Source organism: Mustela nivalis (genome assembly GCF_964662115.1).
Source record: "Mustela nivalis genome assembly, chromosome: 15".
Classification (NCBI taxonomy): Eukaryota; Metazoa; Chordata; class Mammalia; order Carnivora; family Mustelidae; genus Mustela; species Mustela nivalis.
Window position 1 is genome coordinate 11,713,666 of NC_139034.1, and position 16,199 is coordinate 11,729,864.

At 43.1% G+C, this 16,199-nt stretch overlaps 2 protein-coding genes and 1 pseudogene across 3 annotated transcripts in view; 2 read left to right on the forward strand and 1 right to left on the reverse strand.

Moving 5' to 3' along the window:
- The window catches only part of LOC309848767 (ubiquitin carboxyl-terminal hydrolase 12-B-like), a 48,131-nt gene extending 40,011 nt beyond the window's left edge, over nt 1-8,120 (reverse strand). The window contains exon 1 of the mRNA XM_082700755.1: nt 8,008-8,120. The gene's annotated coding sequence lies outside the window, so the exon portion shown is untranslated. The remainder of the gene's footprint in view (nt 1-8,007) is intronic.
- LOC309848753 (uncharacterized protein) overlaps nt 1-16,199 on the forward strand; it is a 339,042-nt gene that overhangs the window by 206,432 nt on the left and 116,411 nt on the right. The window lies entirely within an intron of this gene.
- On the forward strand, nt 12,190-13,331 carry LOC309848759 (cytosolic acyl coenzyme A thioester hydrolase pseudogene; annotated as a pseudogene). Its single transcript has one exon. The product of its transcript is annotated as a cytosolic acyl coenzyme A thioester hydrolase pseudogene (transcript).

Consider the following 16,199-nt stretch of genomic DNA (forward strand, 5'->3'; position numbering starts at 1 on the left):
AAATCTGTGTGTAACTTTCACCTTCCCAAAAACTTCACTAATAACAGACTACTGCTTACCAGAAGCCTCACCTATAACAATTAATTAACACACATTTTGTATGTTATGTGTATTATATATAATAAAGTAAGCTAGAGAAAAGAAAATGCTATCAAGAAAATCATAAAAGAAAATACAATACTATACTGTGTACCAAAAAAAAAGCAAACCGCACATAGATGGACCTAGACAGCTCAAACCTGTGTTGTTCAACAGTCAACTGTGTAACAAATGTGACTGACACAAAGTAAATATGTAAAATTTTTCTTATTTACATTAATTTTGTTTTCACTAAAAATTATTAATATTTAAGTGACAGCAATGAAACAAAGTACACCTTGTGATAAACTGTGGGCTACAGATTTTAATATTCGATTGCAGGTCTGAGTTTACGTTCAGTTATTTCTGAATGTGGCTTTAATGGCAATCAAAGATAGATACACAGATGCATAGACAGGTCCAAGGGGGAAAGTTTCCTTTATGGCCTTACTGTATTTTTGAAATTAAATTCTCCATCCTATCTACCAAATTTGTTTGAATTCACTGGAGTGATCATCGGCCTTGAAAGCAGCACCACTCAGCATCGAAGTGAACAGGCTCTGAAAGCAAACTGTCTAGGTCCAAGTATGCTTCTGCTCTCTGACCTCTGGAAACTGCCATGCCACTCCGCTTATCCGCGTCCTCGGCTGTAAACGGGGTTTGTAACACAAGGCCCACCTTCTAAAATCTTGAAAAGAACTAAACTAATAATCCACCTGAAGCACTAACAACAGTTCCCTGGCCTTCATCACGGCACTGTTATTTTTGAAACTATCTTTTTAAGTCATTTGACCATTTTGAAAAATTAGATTAACAGAAATTAAATCGTATCATCTCTAAATCTACCTTGAAATTGTACTAGTTTATAAACATATAAATGAATAAGAGACAGTTACACTGTCAACTCTTTAGTGCTATGGAACCTGAAGTGACATAGGACCACTTCACACATGGATAGAGTGTGGATACTAGTATCAAACATTTAATAAGAATTAATAAGGCTGGGGCCCCTGGGTGGCTCAGTCAATTGAGCATCTGACTATTGATTTCAGTTCGAGTCATGATCTCAAGAGTCCCGGGATGGAGTTCCACATCCGACGCCACCCTCCGGACTCCACCCTCCGTGGGCTCCACACTCAGGGGGAAGTCCCTCTACCTCTGCCACCCCCCACCCACCTCTCTCCAGCCCCGGTTGGGTGCACACACTCTCTCTCCATAAAATGAATAAAAGAATCTTTAAAAACAAGAATTAGTAAGGCTTCGCTCTCATTTTTAGATAAAAATAAACATTAGTGATTCTGTAGTTCTTTCCACAGCCCAATCGCTCATCTTACGTATATCATTTGGAGACTACTGGTGTTTACCACCATTATGTTAACAGTATCGCCTAAAAAGAAAAGTTTTAAAACGTTTAAATGCTCCACTGTCCCCCGTGCTGGAGGCTGGTGACGATGATGCCTATCCTCTTCTAAGGATATGAACATCCCCTTCTAAGGAAAGACCCTCTTGCCCTACTACAGTTTGTTTAGGTGGCCCTGTTTTTGAACACTGTACCAACATGCCCCTACTCACCAGTCTCACCACAGCCAAGTGGACCAGATCTAAAAGTGTCCTTCCGTGTGCTAGTGGAAATGCATTCCTCACCACATACCCCTGAACTCCGCTGCCCCACCCTTTCTTACAGAAAATAACTTCTCTACATAAATTCTGCAAGGTTGTCAATCACAAACCCTTTCACAGACCCTGCCACAGGGCTGGACACTTGATCCAATCTCAGCAGAGGACTTGGGACACAGCTGTTCTCTCGGATCTAATGTAAACATTCTCTGGGATCTCTGATAATCTAACCCTCAAGTAGCCTATGGCCATCGGGTGGAGAGAAACAAAATGACAATCAATCAATTCAAACAAAAACAGAACCAAGACATTTGCGTAATCAACTTTATTCTTGAGGATGTCCTTTTATAACCCGCAAATGGAAAGAAAGTTTCATTTTTATTTGTCACTGTTCTTCACAATGCTCCTGTCCCCTGAACCAATTCGAACCAATGACCACTAGCCATTCAGGTGTAAAAAGCCTTTTGTAAGATGGTCTAGGAACTCAACTGTTATTTCGTAACAAAAATCTTAGGGAAAAACACCATCCACTATAAACTCACAAATAGATTTGCTGACGCGACATGTCTGTTGGCTCCTACTGTATTAGAAAATTAATATAGAACCATATCATAAAACAATGAGAAAAGACTATTTAAAAAGGTAGACTGTACAAAAGTAGGAAAGAGATACTGCTAACTGAAATCACCCCTTTTCTATCTACATACAAAAAGAAGTACTCACTAGCTAAAAGATATAAGGGGAAAAAGGCTATCTGGTTCATTGGATCAAAAGAATTCATTTTCAAAGAAGTTAGCTGACCCTATAAAGGTGACATTTAAGCAGGATATTCTGCTGCAACAGAAAGCTTTCAAAAGGCTACCGGGCCTACTCAAGATAGTTTCTGAACCCCCACTCCACAGTAGTATTCCTCCTGCTTTCTAATAACATCAGAAATATTAAAGCATTCACAAGAATTAAACCAACAGGAAATCCCCACTCAATGTATTACGTAAAGTACAGTGACAGACATCAGAATAGTAAGAAAGAACTGCCATCAAAGCGATCCTTTGTGAAAATATTCTTCCAAAAAAAGATCACTGCAACTGAAAGTAATGGAAAATAGGTTATACTAACAATATGAAAAGTAACCCCTATGTTGAATTTTCTGCCAGTTAATTAAACTGTGGTTATTTTTCTTCTGTCCATTAAAAAAAAAAAAAAGTCTGATTTTCTAAGTGCCCCAATACATGTACTATTTGCCAAAGGCAAGTGGTAGTGAATGATTGTGCCACTCACAAAAAGTCACAAAAAAAGCCAGTCACAAAAAGCCAAGCACAAAAAGGCTCCAAACAGGCAGTTCTGATAGAAACCCTTCTCGATGTAAGCTTTTTGTTAGAAGCAATTAAAATAAACCTTGAAAATGCATACTTAGCTAAGAGCATACTGATAAAAGAAAGAAAATACATGTGTGCTTCATTTTAACAAAATTCAATTATTGGAAAAGATAAATCAGAGTTCTTAAAGCAGTTACATTCCAGTGTTGTTTCAACACTAACTACCTTGTAGACAGGTACAGCAAGGGAAAAAAAATGTCACAACCTTACGTCTGAATTAAATAAGCTACCCTCTCCTACCCTCCCCCCACAAAGCTCCACCCTTCATTTTTAAGGGACTCCTACAGTGTGATTAACTCCAAAAATTTCTTAAAAAGGAAGAAGGCGTGGGGGGCGGGGGGGGACAGAGAAAGAGTGATGATATTTTAAGAGCTGCAAACAGGACATATACAATAAAGTTAACAGTATAGAAGACAGTCCGAAGGTAGCCTGAAAGTTTAAATCACAGAGTTAAACACTATACTAGTTCTGCTGCATCTACTCTGACCACCAATTAATTTCTCAGTATAATTCAGGTGTTCATCAATCTTTCATAGTTGGAGCGCTGGCTACCTCAGAGATCCCAATTTTTCATAATAACTAGGCACAGAGATCAGAAACTACATTTCTACCCATTAGATGAGTCTCTGGAAGGGATAAAAGACAAAGCTTCCTCTAAAGATCTCTTACTAACTCCACTCCCTCCTGCTTCTCTTAGGTGTTACTCAGTATCAGTTAGTCAGTTTCAGGGAGAAGCACAAATACCACCCTCTTAATTTGCATTGATTGATCCATGGAGAATAATAAAAATAAAACCTTCTTAGAAATCCTTTTTTTTTTTTTTTACACAGCTGACACAGAGCAATATATCAGAGAAAAAACAGCATAACAAAAAAATAGACTAATTTCAGAACTCATTTTATAATATATTTTCTCAAGGATGTTGTTTTAGTTGTTCTGAGTCTATCTACAGAAAAAGTTACAGTCAGACACAAAACGGAGAGACTGAAATATTTAAACTGGAGAGGATTAAAGGTAAAACAGCCTTCAATATATAAAACATTCCTCTGCTGAAGAAAATGGGTCCTTCTGAGACACAATTCTAGACACACATCAACGTAAGAACGTGAACCGAATCCGGGTGGGAGCCGTAGGGAAGGAGTTCATGGGAGTGGAGCAGCTAGGGTGCTGCCCTTGCCAGAATTGCCAGAATGTACACCAGGCTTCCAATCACCAGACACCTCTGCTCGTAAGCACGGATGCTTCAGACGTGAGAAGAGGCCCAGATCGTGTTAAAGCAGGGAAATTAAATAGTCAACTCCCCACCTTCCCCACAAAACCCCAATAATATGACAGTAAAAGAAGATATTAAGCAAAAACTCAAAAGGCCAAGAAAAAGGGGGAAGGGTCGAGCTTCCCCTAAAAACACGGGCTGGTCAGAAGTCTTTTAAAAGGACCATTTAGACCCCTAGATGACACTTACCCTTTCTTTCAACTGCAGGTTTAGTCTCCACAGAAGCTGCACAGAAGAATCCGGTTGAAAAGCCCTTAAGGACAGCAGAGGACAGCAGTGAGGCACCAAACAGAAAACAGAGGGCTCAACAAAACCCTGAACTAAGCTACCTCTGACAGAAACTGAAAGTCCCTCAGCACCAAGTAGGAGTCCCAGAGGAAATGCTCCAGCCATTGGAATGGGAGGTGGGGGGATGCAGCCATTTCTAACACCTGCCTGCCAAGGGTCACCCTAGAGGAAACCACAGCAGACAAGCTCCACCCATAGTACTCCAAGTCCCAATCAGCTTTTCAGAGTCTCACTTGTATGTGTGAATGAAATTTAAGGAAAGTTTCCATTAGAAAAGACGGAGTTTAAAACAGTGGGGGGGGGTGCTCAAAAAATCCAGTAAGCATAAGAAAACCTCACCAACAAAAATTATAAATAATATCTTGGGGAAAAAACCAGGATATTGCCTCCTTCTTCTATACTCGCCTCGTGCTCTTCCCTACGCAGATCCTCTACACCACCTACTACGAGTCCATCGCCAAGTGGGGCCCCTTCTTCGGCTACTACTTCTTCAACGTCCTCCTGGTGATGCTGCAGCTGCTGCACGTGTTCTGGTCGTGCCTCATCCTCCACATGATCTACAGCTTCGTGAAGAAAGGCCAGATGGAGAAGGACGTGCGCAGCGACGTGGAGGAGTCCGATTCGAGCGACGGGGAGGCGGTCCCCGAGCACCTGCCGCTGAAGAACGGCGCGGCTGCCAGGCCTGGGGCGGCCCAACCGACGGCCCTCGGAGCCGGACAGCTGGGCGGCTGGCCAACGGGCACACGCCGGCCACATAGCTCGCAGAGGCCCGGCCTTCAGGGCCGCCCCCAGTGCCCCATAGCTGGGATTTGGCTGGGGGCGGCTGGACTGGTGGCCCTGGGGCCAGCTCTGGAGACTGGGATGGCCCTCCCCCGGGGGGAGGGGAGAGGGCTAATGATCTGTCTCCAGCCCCTTCCTTCTGCCTGCCCTGCCCTGCCCTGCCCTTGGGCAACTGGACAGAGCCGGGGAAGGTGGGCAGCAGCGGAGGGCCCAGCTCCAGGCTGAAAGGGGCCCAATAAAACATGAATGGAAAAAAAAAAAGATAAAAAAATTAAGATAACACTCTACGAAATAAAAAGTGCAATGAACTGGACCAAAAAGGGCAATAGTCCAAAATGTAGAATAATATCAGATGATCAAAAAATGGAAGAAAAAGGAGGGAAAACAGAGAATCAATCTGCATTTCAATATGCAACTAAGACTATATGAAAAAAGAACAAAGAGATTACACTGATTGGAAGCAATTATCCAAATACTGGTATCAGAAATATTCTAGAACTGAGGAAAATGAAACATGTCTACATGGGTTGATAAACAGCCACCAACAGCAGGAGACACGAAGGACCATATCATGGGGCCTTGGGGTCTAAATGGTCCACAACAACAGCGGGAGGCACGAAGACGCATCAGGAAATTTCAGAACACTGGCTATCCATTCACATTCTGAAAGGAAAGCCTCCCAGAACATCTTTGTAAGGGGCAAAAGCCACACGCAGAAGAGATGAAGAATCAGAAGGGCATCAGTCCTGCCGATGTCAACGGAAGCCAGAAGTCCACAGAGAAACCCCCTTACAATTCTAAAGGAAGGTTGTAACTTAGGATCTCCATCTAGTTTTGACAATAACCAAAACATTCTTAAATACACAAGATCTCAAAGTCACCTCCTGTGCACACTCCCTAAAGAAGCTACTACAGGGGGCGCCTGGGTGGCTCAGTGGGTTGGGGCCTCTGCCTTCGGCTTGGGTCATGATCCCAGGGTCCTGGGATCGAGCCCCACGTCGGGCTCTCCGCTCAGCAGGGAGCCTGATTCCTTTCCTCTCTCTCTGCCTGCTTCTCTGCCTACTTGTGATCTTCGTCTGTCAAATGAATAAATAAAATCTTTAAAAAAAAAAAATAGAAGAGGAAGAAGAAGAAGCTACTACAGAACACGTTCCACAAAGCAGGGAAAAACCCAAGCAGAAGAGGGGATCCAGGGAAGGAGAAAAGTGAAGGGCTGTCCGGGGTAACGGTAAAAGGACGCAGAGGCCACACGGCAGGATGACAGGGCTCCGGAGGGATGTTAACATTCTGGGGCTGACGCAGTGCAAACTGGTACTGAGGAATTCTTTTTGCATTTGTTAGTGCTGCTGAAGACTTGGAATAAATGAAAATTAAGGATGAAATCTAACGAAAATGAATAAATGAAAATTAAGGATGTGGAAAACTAAAGCAGTGGTGAATTCCACGCCAGAGCATGGGCAGGGACGGTGCTAGAAGAGGGCTAAGTCTCTGACCTACCGTACAGGACGTCAGTGAACGGGTCTGTTTGTTTTTAAGATTTATTTATTTGACAGAGAGACAGTGAGAAAGGGAACATAAGCAGGGAGAGTGGGAGAAGGAGAAACAGGCTTCCTGCCAAGCAGGGTGCCTGATTCGGGGCTCGATCCCAGGACACGGAGATCACAACCTGAGCCAAAGGCAGATGCTTAATGACCCAGGCGCCCCAATGGACTGATTCTAATAGCAGCATAGGCACGTGATCTAGAACACAGGGGTAGATTCCAGGGGAAATGGCCAGGCTCCTCTGGGGAGAGGGCACTGTGGAGTGGGGACTGCTGATTCTGTCACAAGCTTCACACCCACGAGAGGACTCCCAATGAAACACCCACACCACTTAAACTGCTTGCTTCAAATCACACAAGAAATCCACCTCACACATCACAATTACATACTAGTGTTTAGTAACACACAGGTGTGTTCAGTGGAACTTTCTTTGTCACCCGTATTACTCTCTCTCTCTATAGCGTAGAATACTCACCCTGGACCCACCTAATAGTACCCTACCACACAGATTTGTGGTGTGTGCTGAGGATTCAGAAAAGAGTTAAAAATTCTAAAAGAAAGTTCTTCCAAAGTTTTAATAATGCATAATTACTAGAATTACCTCCACAAGCCTGGGGAATGTACCCTTTACTTGTATTTTGCCCTTGAAGATCTATACTAGTTAAACACTGCCAGAAGTTGACAAATACTTTACAGACACAGGGAGGCATTTACAAAAGGTTATTATACCTGTACATTTGGACCACTTATATTTAGGCATTTAAAGGATTCTCAAAGAATCAAGAGATCATTTGGTGTAAGCCATACAAAATTTAAGTTATGAAAAATTCTGACACAAAATAGGAAAAATTTAAAAACCATTTTAAAACTCTTATGACCTTGGGCAACTTTGTTTCCCTTTCATTAAAAAGGGAATTTCAAATCAAGTTTCTTGGCCTTAAGCCTAGTGAGGCAAATAAACAATTTTCCTTTAATAAATGATGAGATGCATGCATTATTTTAAAAACTATTTCCAAAGGTACTGGTGAAGACTAAGTATCAACGGGTACTTACATTGACTAATCCAAAATAGTGCTCATTGACTGGAAACTGTTCTGGTCCAATCTCTTTCTCTAATGCGGAGGCATTGGCGCCCTTTAAAAAAACAAAAACAAAAGCAGAGATCTTAGTATCTGTAGTATTAAGTTTTCACAGTTATAGAGGCATTACAGAGAAATCCTTTAAAAACGATGTTCCCTTTGACTCCCTAACATTACTGGAAAATAAAGGATGACAGTGAAGAGTAAAGGATTTTAATAATATGACTAAAAAGTAGTTCGCAAGAACTTCCTCAGGAAACCAAAGCATGGATCAAGAAATTCTATTTGTAATGTGTTACTATTTTCTGGGTAATGCATTAAAGACCCTGCTGTACCATGTGCTCTAAGAGGAGAGCTGAAAACCAAATATGCAGATATGCAATAACCTAACGATTCTTTGAAGCGATATACCTGAAAATCCCCCCACGCATCCCAAACGACAAGAACGTTGTGTGAAATGGCACTGATGACTGTGCAACTGCCAACCATCCTACTACACAGCAGAGTCAGAATCATGGAACTAGATTTACATACAAAAGCACGACCATTTCTCAAAAAGATAACGTTAAAGAAAAAAATGAGACTAACACATGTATAAAAAATAGGAGATGGCAAATGGGCTGAAGAACAGACATGAAACATACTCGAGTGGGTGCTGAAAGAGGACTAGGACATGGCATTGAGGGTGAGGGATTAAAAAGGGAAAAAATAAAATGAAATGCAACCAAAAAAGGGCCCTGCGCCCAGACAACAATTGAGTGTCACAGTCTCAGGAATATGACTGACTCAACTCTGTGCACTGGGGTCCCTGAAAAAAAGCGGGGTAGGCCAGGGTAGGGTGTCCCTGTGTGGTGGCACATGCCACTGAGCGGACTCCAAACATAGCCGGAAGGGAATCGACAGCAATACTGAAAACCCAACTCTAGATACGGTTACTTGAAAACTCCCAAGAAAACATACCACCACCTACATAAAACTGATACGGTATGACTCACAAAATACCTGAACACCAGTTAGCAAAGTCACACACAAGACAACATACGCGCTATGCCTCCTCAGAGGCGCTGACTCGAGGTTAACGCTACCTCTGTGCCCAGAAGCCCATCCCTGTTGTTTCCTGACTGAGCTCCGCTCCTGGACTTGGGAAGCCCAACCTCTGTTAGACGACACATCCTCAACTTCCTGATTGCAAGTACTGATTACACAGACCTGGTGGACTGGTGGTCAAATTCTACCAAAACAAGACATTTCCTTTACCATGTTCCTGCCCTCCAGCACTTGTATATAAACACGACAGTGCTTTTATTTTTTTTTTTTTAATTTAGGACTTACTTTAGGCTTTCTGCAAAACCTTCATATAATCGCTAGTTTGCAGATACCATTTGTTTCTAATCTGGCCATCCACTGTTTCAGAACAACATCAAATTCAAATATTTCAGCAGCTACAAGATCTACTGAACAAATCTGTCTTGGTGCGAATGTTGGAAGCCCCTCTCCCCATCCCCGCCAGCACAAGTTATCAGGTCATAAAATTTCCTCAAATATGTTGAAAAATATCCATAAGCCCGGATGTTCACCACCTACTCTAAAAACTAATACTAGTTTATTCAAATAAGTATAACCCCTTCCCCACAGAAGGGCAGGGGAGAAGGCAGGGGAAGGAGGAAAAAGAAGAAAGGTTCTATTACCCAAAATACAACCTTATTGCATCTTTTTATGTGGAACAGTAAAATGCCAGTACATGTAACTCAGGAAAGCATTTCTGGCCCTTAGGATGAGCACAGTAACACATGAACATTGTCTCTCCGATGTAATGCCAATCACACACCGCAGACCGGGTATTCTAACCATGCCAGAGGATCCACTTATTCCCGCCCCTCCATCACAGATTTTCATGCCTGCTTAGAAAATCCTCCAGCTGTCCTGCATCCTCAAAGTAAGTCTCACTATGGATCAAGTTATTAGCTTCTCTGCACCTCGGTTTCCTTAACTACAAAAGGAAAATGTCACCAACTACTTCAGAGGATAGCTACAAGGAAAGGAATTTAAACCTCTATAAAAGCATCCAGCGGCGTCCCATAAATATTGGTTCCCTTCTTTGCCTTCCCTTCAAATTCAAGGTGGGGGAAGAAAGCTACTCTCATTAGCCAGTAATGTTAATAAATGTCTGCTCCATGCAACATAGAAGAAAACAAGTCAGAAGAAAAATGAGATAGCTTTAAAAATAATAATAATAATAAGGTATTATTAAAAAAATGGATTTCCTCACCCAGGCCAATTCCACCAAGCGGCTCAGAAGTACAGTCACTGTAGTCTCCAGAGGCTGACAATAAAGCAAAACCACAATCCAATCAGAGATCTGGGAAGAGGAGGCTAAGTGTGATAAAATGGAAACAGCCATACACCATAGCCATTGAACCTTTCTGGATTTATGAAGCTTCATTTGCAAAATAAAAGGGTCCATCTCCTCACTGATTTTCAAAAACCCCAGCCCCCAGGTTATCTGTTGGGTGCTCAAGTAAGCCTTTACCCAAATTAAGGTTTTCACAGCTAAGCCTGTTTAGAAAATTAAGACTAGGTAATTTCCAACTCAACATTCTACCATTAACAATCACTTTTACCAACATTTCTGAGAACATTTACTATACCAGCACAAAACTCCATGGAGGGCCAAGCCAACCAATAATACATGCCAAACAACACAGTTCAGAAGAGAAAGATCAGAGCGACAGATGGAATAGGGGGAGCAGATCCAAATGGAAAGTTCAAAGAGAGAATGGAATTCACTTTACGACAGTTCTAAATTAAAGGACAGCATAGTAACATATACCTTACCATGATAATGATGCTGTATAATGCAGATTCTGTGACTGTGCAGGATAGTCTTTGGGCATGAACTCAAGATCTTCTCTGCAGAAACAATCTACCTCTAGCTGAATGCTAACCCCAAATGCAAAGAGGAGACGAAGTAATTCGGTTTCTGATGACTGGTTTTCAACACTAGAGTTTGATATAGCTGGGGAGAAAGGGCCACCAAACCAAATGTTTGCTGTAGAATTTTTAGTATCTTCAAAAGGGTTCTCAATGTCATCCCTTGAGGATGTTGTTGAAGGTTGACAAACCCTATCGTGTCAAATAATGGTCAACCAGCAACCTCAAGGTTTAAACTGAACCTAGAACAAGTCAATATTCAATAATAATGGCTCCGAACAATTCTCCATCCTTACAACACTTGAGAAATATGATCCCACTACAATTAACAGTGGTTTATTGCTTCAGTGTTGCTTTCCCAGAATAAAGGAAAGAAATGTTGGCATGCTCAGATTAGAATTTATGCTCTAAAGCTTTCATAGGTATCAGGATTCTTCTTATTGTATGAGTACATGACACACAGAGAAGGAAGAAGACATTCTTTTCTGATTGTTGTCTCCATTTTTGTAACTTACAGAAAAGATTACTTTAGAGTCAGTACCTACTACTACAGAATTCATCATAAAGAAGCATGATGTTTCCATGACTCTCCTGATGAGATCAATGAGGTGGATGAATTTTAGTATTAAAAAATTAGTAATTTAAGGGTGCCTGGGTGGCACAGTGGGTTAAAAAGCCTCTGCCTTCGGCTCAGGTCGTGATCCCAGGGTCCTGGGATCGAGCCCGGCATCGGGCTCTCTGCTCCGCAGACAGCCTGCTTCCTCCACTCTCTCTCTCTGCCTGCTTCTCTGCCTGCTTGTGATCAATGTCTTTCATATAAATAAATAAAATTTAAAAAAAAATTAAAATAAAAATTAGTAATTTACTGAGCCAGTGAGAAAATGAGGAATCCACAGAGAACAAAAAACAAAATGATGAGTGAACCCTGCGAGACAGGCCAAATGCCAAAGAGAGATTTTACAGAGAGGGCATGTGTCAACACTAGTGACCTTTTTACTCTTTTCTGACAGCTGAATGAAAGACAGTGCAGGGAAACCTAAAACTTGGGATGACAGGAAGGCCAACAAAAGACTTGAGGGTGACACTAAGATTCTAAAAGGGCTGATCTTCATGTCAGGGGGAGCAAGAAATAATCCTGTACCACAAAAGGCAGCAAGGAAACATGCGTGACATGTGCTTGGCACTGGGGGTGGAAGATAGCTTCAAAAGTTCATAACCCCGGCCGCCCGGGCTCATTCATTCTGCTCCAGGCCTGCCAGACACCTGCGCTCTCCTTCAGCCGCTCGCGGTCGCCGCCGGCATGTCAGGCCCCGCCGCCGAGACCCCGTCCGCCATCCAGATCTTCCGGATCATGCGGCCGGATGATGCCAATGTGGCTGGCAACGTCCACGGTGGGACCATCCTGAAGATGATCGAGGAGGCAGGAGCCATCATCAGCACCCCGCACTGCAACAGCCAGAATGGGGAGCGCTGTGCGGCCGCCCTGGCCCGTGTTGAGCGCACGGACTTCCTGTCCCCCATGTGCATTGGCGAGGTGGCGCACGTCAGCGCGGAGATCACCTACACCTCCAAGCACTCCGTGGAGGTCCAGGTCCACGTGATGTCGGAAAACATCCTCACAGGTACTAAAAAGCTGACCAATAAGGCTACCCTGTGGTATGTGCCCCTGTCACTGAAGAACGTGGACAAGGTCCTGGAGGTGCCTCCAGTCGTGTACTCCCGGCAGGAGCAGGAGGAGGAGGGCCGGAAGCGGTATGAGGCCCACAAGCTGGCGCGCATGGAGACCAAGTGGAGGAACGGGGACATCGTCCAGCCTGTCCTGAACCCAGAGCCCAACACGGTCAGCTACAGCCAGTCCAGCCTGATTCACCTGCTGGGGCCTTCCGACTGCACCTTGCACGGCTTCGTGCACGGAGGTGTCACCATGAAGCTCATGGACGAGGTGGCCGGAATCGTGGCTGCACGTCATTGCAAGACCAACATAGTCACTGCCTCCGTGGACGCCATCAACTTCCACGACAAGATCAGAAAAGGCTGCGTCATCCCCATCTCTGGCCGCATGACCTTCACGGGCAACAAGTCCATGGAGATCGAGGTCCTGGTGGACGCCAACCCCGTGGTGGACAACTCGCAGAAGCGCTACCGGGCGGCCAGTGCCTTCTTCACCTACGTGTCCCTGAGCCAGGAGGGCAAGTCGCTGCCCGTGCCCCAGCTCGTGCCCGAGACCGAGGACGAGAAGAAGCGCTTTGAGGAAGGCAAAGGGCGGTACCTGCAGATGAAGGCAAAACGGCAGGGTCAACCAGAGCCCCAGCCCTAGGGGCCGCCCCACGCTGGGCCCGGAAGGGCCCCAGAGTCCAGTCATGTAGAATCCACCCCCTTGGCCAAAAACCCAACCCACACTGAGAGCCGGTGTCGTGTGAAGCATTCGTCTTGCAGTGTGAACCTGTGCCCTCTCCCGAAAACCTACACACCAAAGCTTTATTTCTATGACTCCGGTGTAAGCGCTCCCGTGTTGTCCCTGCCGCCGAGGCGTCCCTCGGGAAGACGCGAGCACACTACGGCGTGTGTAGAACCCAGCATCACTAATAAAGCTGCTTTTTGGCTGGGAAAAAAAAAATTCATAACCCCAAGTTGACCCTCATGAAAGACTGTAACCCAAATCCACACAAGCTGTATGATCTTAAACCAAACCACTCAAGCAGATAGTGTAATTCAAAGAGACCCTGAGTTGATGGTGCCCTCTTCACCTGGCAACCAACAGAATTACAAGTTCACTCTGGGAGCTGAAGTTAATCCACCCCACAAAAAATTCCCACAAATAAAACTCCAAGAGATTTGAGTTCACAATCAAAACTCATACACATACACAAAACAAGAAAATAAAGCGCTATGAATAAAAGCCAGCAGAAAAACAGACAGCAGAATTAGACTCTCAAAATACTAAATACCAGAATATTTCAGACAGGATACAAAACAAATGCTTAATATGTGCCAAGAAATAACAATTGCTTGATTATAAGAACAGAGATGAGACTCAAGGCTGATGCAGGTTTTTTTTTTTAAAGAACGGAATCAAACTTCTAAATATAGGGGCACCTGGGTGGCTCAGTGGGTTAAGGCCTCTGCCTTCAGCTCAGGTCATGATCTCAGGGTCTTGGGATGGAGCCCAGCATCAGGCTCTCTGCTCAGCAGGGGGCCTGCTTCCCTTCCTCTCTGCCTGCCTCTCTGCCAACTTGTGATCTCTGTCAGTCAAATAAATAAATAAATAAAATCCTTAAAAAAAATAAAAACTTCTAAATATAAAGGCTACAATAATTGAAACTAAAAACGCAATAGTAACTATAGAAGGCAGTAAAAAAACTGGAATTTGGGGAGAAGGACAGATGAACAGGCAGAGCACAGAGGATTTTTAGGGCACTGACAATATTCTGTATAATACTGTAATGATGACTAGGTCATTATACGTTTCTTTAGGCTGTATACCAAAAGTAAACAGTATCATAAACTTGGACTTGAGGTGATCACGATGTTTCAGTGCAGTTCATCAGTTATGTCAAAAAGTACCAGTCTGGCGGGGGACACTGATAATGACGGAGGCTACGCACACGTGGAGCAGAGCTTTACGGAAAATCCCTGTACTACCCCCCAAGAAGAGAAAGTCTTCATAAGATAATTAGTCGGAAAAGAGAAAAAACTCAACGGCTAGGCCTAAGAATCCAGGTTAATAGTAATTAATATTTTTTCTTTTTCTTAAATGGAGCCTGAAGTGGGGCTTGAACTCATGACCCTGAGATCAAGACCTGAACTGAGACTTAAGAGTTGGGACACCTAACTGACAAAGCCACCCAGGCTCCCTGGGTAGTATTTTTTAGTCAATATTCCTGTCAATATAATGCTAGAAATTCAAACTAACATTTTTATTAAAAACAGGAAATGTTGTTTTACAGAAAATATTTCATGGAAGAATGGGTTGGATCAGTTGGGGAGCTGCTGCAGCAAGACCATGGTACACTATTATGGCACTGACCTAGGAAAGGTACAGACTTGGGTCTCTCTGGTCCCGGCCTTCTCACTAACTAGCTGAAACAATTTGAGGCAAAATGCTTCTCTCTCTGGACCTTGGTTATCTCATAAGTAAGACCTCAAAATCTACAGTACCTCCCATCCCCATGTGTCTAGCAATGTGTGAATCTATTGGTTCTTCTGATCTCATTAAGACATTAAGGAAAAAAGTTTGGAGAGTCTATTAAAGACCAAACATCAAGTTCTGAAGAAAAGGTAGGATATATTATTACATCCCCAGAAACAGTCATCCAATCCAAGAATTTGCAGGTCGTGGAGTAAGTATCTCCTTCGTCCTGCCTACTATGAATTCTTAGAAAGCTAAGCAATGTTTCTTTTTCATGCCGAAAAATAATCATCCAAGTAAAAGAAGAGTAAGTTCTATAAAGCTGCCTTTGATCTATCATTCTGAAGATACCACCTGCAAGAAGGAAAAAACAAAAGAACCCCGGGGGGAGGCTGTTTCTGGTTAAATAATTTTTACATGGTCAATCACACCCTCTCTGACCACCGTCCACTCTGCCATTATGAGAAAGACACAAGACAACACATTATTACATTAGAGCAAGAAATTAAAAAACAGTAAATTGTAAAAAGATGAATATCTACTACCTAGAAAATATACTTATCAAGATTACTTCCTTTTTTTATACTAAACAGTTGCAGTGAACAATTAGTTCCCAGACAACTTTCTGTTTAAAACAAATATGATAAAATCCATTTTCCCACTCTTCTGTTTCAAATCATATCTTTGAATCCAGTGTTTATCATTCCGAGTGTAACACTGGAGGGTCACACCAGGTCAGTACCCAAAGGAGAACTGCCAAAACAGGCAGGAAAGGCTTCCCAAAGAGGAGACAATCAAGTGACCTTGGTAAAACTAGGAAAAATTCTAAAGGCACAGGAAGAGCCCATATGAGGATATGAACACAAAGAGACAAAGCGAATTTGAGCAGTGAAAGGATAAATCCAAAATAGAGATGATACAAGAAGCAAATATTTTAACCCAGAGAATGGAAAAGAACGGAAGGCTAAAAGCCCACACCTGTTCTCCTGGAAGATACTGTGTCCCTGAAACTGTATCAGCGACAACAAAAATCTGTATTAAAAAAAAATTTTTTTTCCACAGGCATCATAAAAATCATCTCAAAAGAGTCTTTCATAAAGGTGAAA